At 48.8% G+C, this 6,982-nt stretch overlaps 1 protein-coding gene across 2 annotated transcripts in view; it reads left to right on the top strand.

The window, feature by feature from the left end:
- The first annotated feature begins 1,986 nt into the window (after nt 1-1,986).
- The window catches only part of Rai2 (retinoic acid induced 2), a 59,267-nt gene continuing 54,271 nt past the window's right edge, over nt 1,987-6,982 (top strand). Inside the window, exon 1 of one of the 2 annotated variants that reach the window (XM_063243055.1) lies at nt 1,987-2,165. The gene's annotated coding sequence lies outside the window, so the exon portion shown is untranslated. Of the gene's footprint in view, nt 2,166-2,596; nt 2,777-6,982 lie in introns of those variants that run through there. The other variant, XM_003466382.4, reaches the window with a different exon arrangement.

The following is a 6,982-nucleotide window of genomic DNA, read 5'->3' as shown; positions in this document are numbered from 1 at the left end:
GACCACATAATTCACAGATATCTCCTGCAGAGCTCATAAACACCCACTGATTCAAGCTCCACCCAGGACCTAACAACTCTAAAATCTAGGTCTCCAGTTTGATTTTGAACTCCAGACCTGCTCTTTGAATGCCTACTCTATGTGGCTACCCAACAGCCACTTCCAATTCGACATGTCCTAAAAGAACTCTGGAGGGCACGCTGATCTATAGAGAGTCTTTGGTTACTGTAGTGATTGCAGATAGTTAGAGATAACTATTTCCACAGGTATCATTACTTCTTCAAGACTGATTTAAAGCCCCTAAAGGCCTGACTGAAACAAGCAAGAACTGGTAATCATTGTTATCAGTTATCATACATGCATTGTGTTATCTCTCTGTCCCTGTGTTCACTGGGATCAAAAATGTGATGAATGCTTAATTTTTTACATATCTTATGTATTTATATATAATTATGTTTCTGCTTATTTCTTTACATTTTCTTTATTTTGTGGAAAAAAGAAAAGATTTCATAAAATAATAAGTGAATAACAACAGTTAATACATTACATGTTATCTTTAAAGTAGTTGCTCAGGGTACAACTATTATAGTAAAAGACACATTGCTATTAATTCTCCCTCAAATTACTTCCCCTCACTTTGACACACTTACCCAATGTTCTTGCCACTTTGTGAAGCAGTTCTGGAAATCCACTTTTGTAAGAACCTTTAAGAGTTACTTTAGGATCAGAAGTACAGTGAATGCTGCTGCTGAGTGCCATCCAATGGAAAGGAAGGTTCATAAAAATATTATAGTGTATAATCATCCACTTTATTCACCAGATCTGGCACCAGGCAACTTCTGGCTCTTCCCCAAAGTCAAAATGACCATGAAACGTAAACATTTTGAGTCTATGCAACACAAGAAAATAGGAAATAGGAATTCCAAAACTGCTTCAGAAAGTGGCAGAAAAAAAGATAGGGTAAGTTTGTTTGAAACAAAGGTGGGTATTTTGAGAGGTATTAATGTCAAAGTCTTTTACTGTAGCATTTTTTTTAAATTTCAATATTCACTGTATGTTTCAATCACACCTCATAATTATTTTACAGTCTTGTGGGCACTCCAAATTCTACAAAAGAGAAGTCATGATTAATACACACAGTGTTGGGACTTTAGGGGGTCTGAATATACAAAGAAAAGCTAGATTCATACTGCTCTCTCTTCTGCTTAAACTTAAGTCCCGTGCTACTTACCATTCTCTCAAAAATATTCATCCTGTTTTAATTAATAGGAAAAATAAATCTTTAGGGTTTAAGTAAACCACTGTAGCCGCTTCCCTTGCTTTCTTAAAACATTTTAAGGATTTAGGTTTAAAATATTTTAATAATACTATCGATATTTATAATTTATTTGCTGGTCAGCCACCATATATTCCTCTTCTTTCTAGTTCTTAGCCAAGGGTTTAGCAAATACTAAGTGCTCATTAATGAATCACCTCTTGAATAGAAATTCAATTTTGCCCGTGAAATGATTTTGTCTTTACTAATCTCCCACCTTGTGAGAAGAATCTTTGACCTGTATCACGATCAGCATTTCAGGGCGATCGCCCATTCCCATCTTCCCCACCTTCATCATGCGACCCCTGCCTGCCTGCTGGGTTCCTCTCCTTTCTCTTCATCCTGTGGTCTGGAATGATCCCTGGCTCTCAGGAAGGCAGTCAGGTCCCCACACTTCAGACCGACCTAGCCTGTGTCCCAACCGACCCTCCCTGTGGCCCCAGGCTCCCCTTCCTCCTACCATCCCGCGCCGCCCACAGCCACGCCCTCCCCGTGGGCGCGATCACCTGTCCCTCCTCTGCTGCCTCCTCCACGGGTACCCTTTCGCCCCCCTCCTGCTCCCCCTCCTCCGCCACCTCCCCCAAGCCCTCCCCTTCCCCGCCTCCTCCCACCCCTTGGTGTATATAGTAAAGGCCGGACGCCGCACGCAGACACACACTCACCCGGACACAGGCGCACAGACGCTCACACACAACCAGCAGCGGCGGCGACAACGGCTGGGTGACAGCGGAGACGGAGGCTCCCACAGCTGTGCACCCCCTTCAGGCGGCGAGCTGCGAGGCCAGACCGCAGAGTTCCCGCACCCACGACCACCCCGCGGCTTCCTGGAGGCGGCGGCCCCGATCGCGAGGTAGCGGCCGCGGCGACCCCGTGCGGGCCGGGGTCACCCCCGCCCTCCCAGGGCGGACCTGCCACCGGGACGCAGGGGGCGCGCCGGGCGAGGCGCGCCTGGCGGGGCCCGGCGCCCGGGGAGGGGCCGGCTCCCGGGGGCAGGACGGCGCCCGGAGGCCGGGGCCAGCGGGGAGGGCCGGGCGGGGGCGGGGGCGGGGACGCGGGCCGAGGCCGCCACCCGCCACCCGCCACCCGTGCGACGTGCCCGGTCCCCGCTCCCGCTGCGGGCGCCGCACACTGGCCGGAGGGGCTGGGGACTGCCGGCCGGGGAGGCGGCGCTGGCCCGCGGGGCGGGGGCCCCGAAGTGGGTTTCGGGCCGCCACCGCGCTGGCACCGGGCTCAGAGGGCGGCGCGCCGCGGACTCCGCGCCCGGGCAGCGCACCGGGCCGCCTCCGGATCTGCCGTTCTGCCCTGGCCCGGAAAACCCGGCGCCTTCCAGGCCCTTCGGAAGATGGATTCTGTTGACGTATCTGGCGGCCCTGGCGAGCCGGGTGGAAAGTTGGGTTTTGCCAAATCGAACTGGGCTCCTCTTTGTGACGCGCAGCCAGCCCCGCATCTCCCTGGAGCCGGGTGAGTGTGCGTCTGCGCCCAAGCGCCCCGGTGCCCCCCAATGCCCAGACCCGGGGTGGCCGCACCAGCTCGGGCTTTCTGCCATGTTAGGCACCGTGCAGCGTCCTCGCTGAATTTTTTTGCGTGCGATTCAGCGGCGCCTTTTGCTGCGGAGGGAGTTATTGCGTCTCTCTGCGTTGGCTTTTTCGGGTTGGGGTTGTGCTCTGTGTGTTTGCTTGTTTGCTGTTTAAAGCCCGACTATTGTTCAGGATAAGCCCCGCCTGGGTGGGGAAATGGCATCCCACCACAGTTGTTGGCGAGGGGTAGAGATGTTGCCAAACAGCTGCTGCTTTGTGTTTCCCTATCAGAAGTCCCTGGAGTAGGTTTGGGGCACGACGGATGGATGGGGAGAGGACTGGGGCACGAAAAAGAAGGTGGCTTTGGAGGAGCAGATTGTCACCTTCCCCGTGGCACGATGTCAGCCTTCCTTTCTGCCTACCAAACTTTTATGAATATTCCTTTTGTGGCAGCGGGAAGCTTAATGAATTTAGCCCATTTCCTGAGGAAAGGCAACCCGGCTTTAACAATGGTTTGGGAACTTAATCAATGAGAAAGGCAGGGGAGGAGGAGGAGGCGCTGACACCATATCGGGGATGTGGCAGCTTCTTGCAGAGTCAGGTAGAGGAGAGGTGGGTAGGGCTCAGCGCCTGGGGGCTGTGTTCCCGGAACTGTTGGTAGCTTTAACCCGTGTCCACTGGTGCCACCCACCCTCTTTCCCCCACCTTCAGGGCTGCCCAGAACCTGGCAATGCGGCTTGAGAGGCAGCTTGCAGCAGGGATCAGGCCAGCCCCCCTCATCTGGCGTTTTTAAGGATGTGTAAATATTTTGCTGAGGATAAGTGACATCAACAGAATGATATTCCGCAGAGCCTGGGTGTGCAGCGATGATAAATAGATATGGCCAAACAAAGTTTTGATAACCGCATATTCTCATGGCTCACTCTTTCATTTGGGTCTTTGTTTTTGTTGGTTTAGCATTATCTCGCATCCTCTGGTGTGATCCTTTTATTTAGCCGATTCTTGGAAGCTTCTCTTTAGAACAGACAGAAAAGCAGCCAGTAGGGAGAAAACAATTCTTAGCCTTGCATGCATGAGGCAAGGTTTTCTGTTCTTTTCCCAGGGACTCTTTCCCACCGTTTTCTAGCTATCTCTTCTTCCTTTTGAATCACCAGAATTTGTTTATTGGTAAACCAAGAGACTTTAATTAACTTTGAAAACGTAGAATGGTGGTGTCTTTGTTATAGTGGAGGGGTGGCCCTGTGGGAGGGGGAGGGTAGGGAGGCCTGGTGGGTGGGGAACCCCTTCCCAGTGCAACACCGGGCTCCTCTCCCTGCTTTCCCTTCCAAGGACAATATAAGGAGCAGTACTACTTGCAGAAGCCCGGGGTGGGCTGAGGCACAGAATCTGAAGCCAGTTTGTCTGCTCGTTTCTTTGCCACTTGGACACCCAAACAGGCCCTTCCCCCATCCCAGACACCTCCAACCCTTAGACATGCACACAGTATCCTACAACTGGGCACTTGCTTCTCATCCCGACAGATCCCACTAATGTCATGCCCAAGTGGCCCTGGCACTTTGAGTTAGGTCAGACTAGAACTTGGGAGACTGGTCATTTTGGTACCAGCCCAGGGGACTATTCAGCCATCCATGGGGGTTCCTTTATTATTTCAAAGAACCCCAGACCTTAAGTGTCTAGGTTTGGCCCTGGAACATGTGTTCATCTCAGGGGCAAATGAGAAAACAGTTTTTCAGGGGATGCCAGTTGCCCATGAGAGAATTTATGAGAATTTGATGGGCGATTGGGCAGGAACTGTAAAATAAATTGCAAAATCTTACATTCAGACAACAGAGCTACTAAGATGGGGCCGTCTGAATAGCAAAAAAAAAAAAAAAAAAAGGCAAAGGCCAAGAGGTGTGTGACCAGGCATTGCTAGAAATGCTCTACTGCCAGCAGGCTGACTGTAGTGATCCAGAATGGAGATCTTCTTGCACACATAGTCTACTCTAAGCCCACAGCAACCAAAAAAAAAAAAAAAATACAGCAAGTGTCTGTTCTCTGGTTGCTAACCTTAGATTTGGGGAGGAAGAACATGGAGAGAAATAAATTGGAAAAGGAGCCAGCATTTATTCTTGCCCTGGGTCTGCCAGGCGTTTCACATGTTGGAAATCTCAGTTTCTGTGACCTCTATGTAGCATTATTTTACAGATAATGGTCAGAGAAATTTCCAGTCACGAACCTGATTCCAGACTGGTAGTTATGATTTAAAGGGGCAATATGTCCCTCTTTCCCTGCTGAAACTCTCATATTTATTCCTCCCAAAGGCCAGCGCTCTCAGCCCATCCCCCTTTATAAAATATGGTACCTAACTGGCGCGTGCATGTATGTGTGTGTATGTGTGTTGGGGGGCAGGAAAGCCACTAGTGAGGCAGTGCAGTTGCCTGTGACCCACACTTATGTGCCAAGTAAATAGATCCAGAATAATTCCTATTTCGGATTGAAAGACTGGATGCTGCCTTTTCATCTTGGGATCCCTAACATGCCACTGGTGCTAAGTAAATGACAGTGGAACAACGAAATGATGGAGCCGAATGGTAGTGGGGAAGGGTCTGTGAATCACTGTCAAAGAAGATCCAGCAGGGAGAAATCTAGGGGGTTGTATATTTGATGGGGACTCAGAATCTCTGGTATCATGCTCCTGTCTGAGCCCTGGACAATTCCATGCTGACAAACCCTGATTTAATTCTTACAACACCTATGTGAAATGGCAGTATTAATCATACTTGTGAATGAGGAAACTGAGGTTCAGACAGGTGTGATTAGCCCAAGGTCCATGGTGGGACGAAAGGCTCAGTGAGGTATTTTTGACTTGTTACTTTTAAGTGAGCAAACACTAAATAAAAACTGGGATTGACTACGCAAATGAATCATCAAGGCAAGTCCCTTTGCCTCCTTCCAACCAGATGGTAGCCTTTAAACCCCTGGAAATTCTAGAACCATTAGAAGAACCAGGATTTGAATCCATATAAGAAGGGCTTCTGATTTTGTGGCTTCTCTGATCAGAATATGAGGGGAACCTCAGAGAATGAGATTCTCTAGGAGGAGGAAAGATGGCTAATTGCATTTTTGCCATGCACAAAGCCTGTGGGGAATTCTGAATTAAGCTTGATTTGGGGATCTGGGTGGCATCCTTGTAGAGTTGGCAGCTCTTGTCTTTGGAGAATGCCTCTGATTCCCACGTCTCTCACCCACCTGATCATCTGCCCGGTTGGCTATCATCTTCTTGCTTCTGAACTCAAGCCCTTTATGGGTCACTTTGTGACCAGCCTCTTGAGGCTTCTCTGCTGCTCTGTGCTCCAATGGCAGCTGGTGAGGAGAGGATTTTGGCGGCCACATTAGTACTTCTGGATTTCACACATGACCCTCCTTCTCTCTTCTGGCCAAGAACACGCACAAACACATGCATGCATAAACACAGGCGCATGTAATTTGATCATGTTTCTGTATCTGTTTTACCAAATTAGATTGTAAACCCAGGAATTGTTATTGAAAGAAGTATGTGACTTTGGTGATGTTCTGTCCCAGCCCTTGCCCTGAACAAACCAGAAAAGCTAAGATGGAGATGGCTCAACCAGCAGATGGCTACGGCTGTGGGGCAGGCCTCCATAATCTAGGCAAGGTCTGGTTTAGTCTGTGTGGGCTTCTTTAACAAAATACCATAAACTAGGTCTTATAAACAATGGAAATTTGTTTCATATAATTCCAGAGGCTGGGAAGCCCAAGATCAAGGTACCAACAGATTCACTATCTAATGAGGGCCTGCTTTCTGGTTCATAAATGGCAGTTTCTCTTATCCCCTTATATGGCAGAAGGAGCAAACAAGTTTTCTGGGGTCTCTTTCATAAAGCCACCACTCTCATTGATAAGGGTTCTATTCTTATGATGTAATCATCTTCCAAAGACTACCTCTTAATACCTTGGAGATTAAGATTTCTACATATGAATTCTGGGGGTACACAAACATTCACATCATGCATGGTTTCAGGACCTTCCATAAAAAGTTCATTTTAGTCTCTACTTAGAAGGCATAGTGGGCTCCTGGAACTCCAAATCCTGGTTGTTCCAGTTTCTGCTGTCGTCATTAGCTCTAGCAAGTTAATAATTATGGAGA

Source organism: Cavia porcellus, unplaced genomic scaffold (genome assembly GCF_034190915.1).
Source record: "Cavia porcellus strain 051 isolate PalLab524CR breed Dunkin Hartley unplaced genomic scaffold, mCavPor4.1 scaffold_33, whole genome shotgun sequence".
NCBI lineage: Eukaryota > Metazoa > Chordata > Mammalia > Rodentia > Caviidae > Cavia > Cavia porcellus.
The sequence above is the reverse complement of the archived record's forward strand: the minus strand, read 5'-3'. Positions and strand labels throughout refer to the sequence as shown.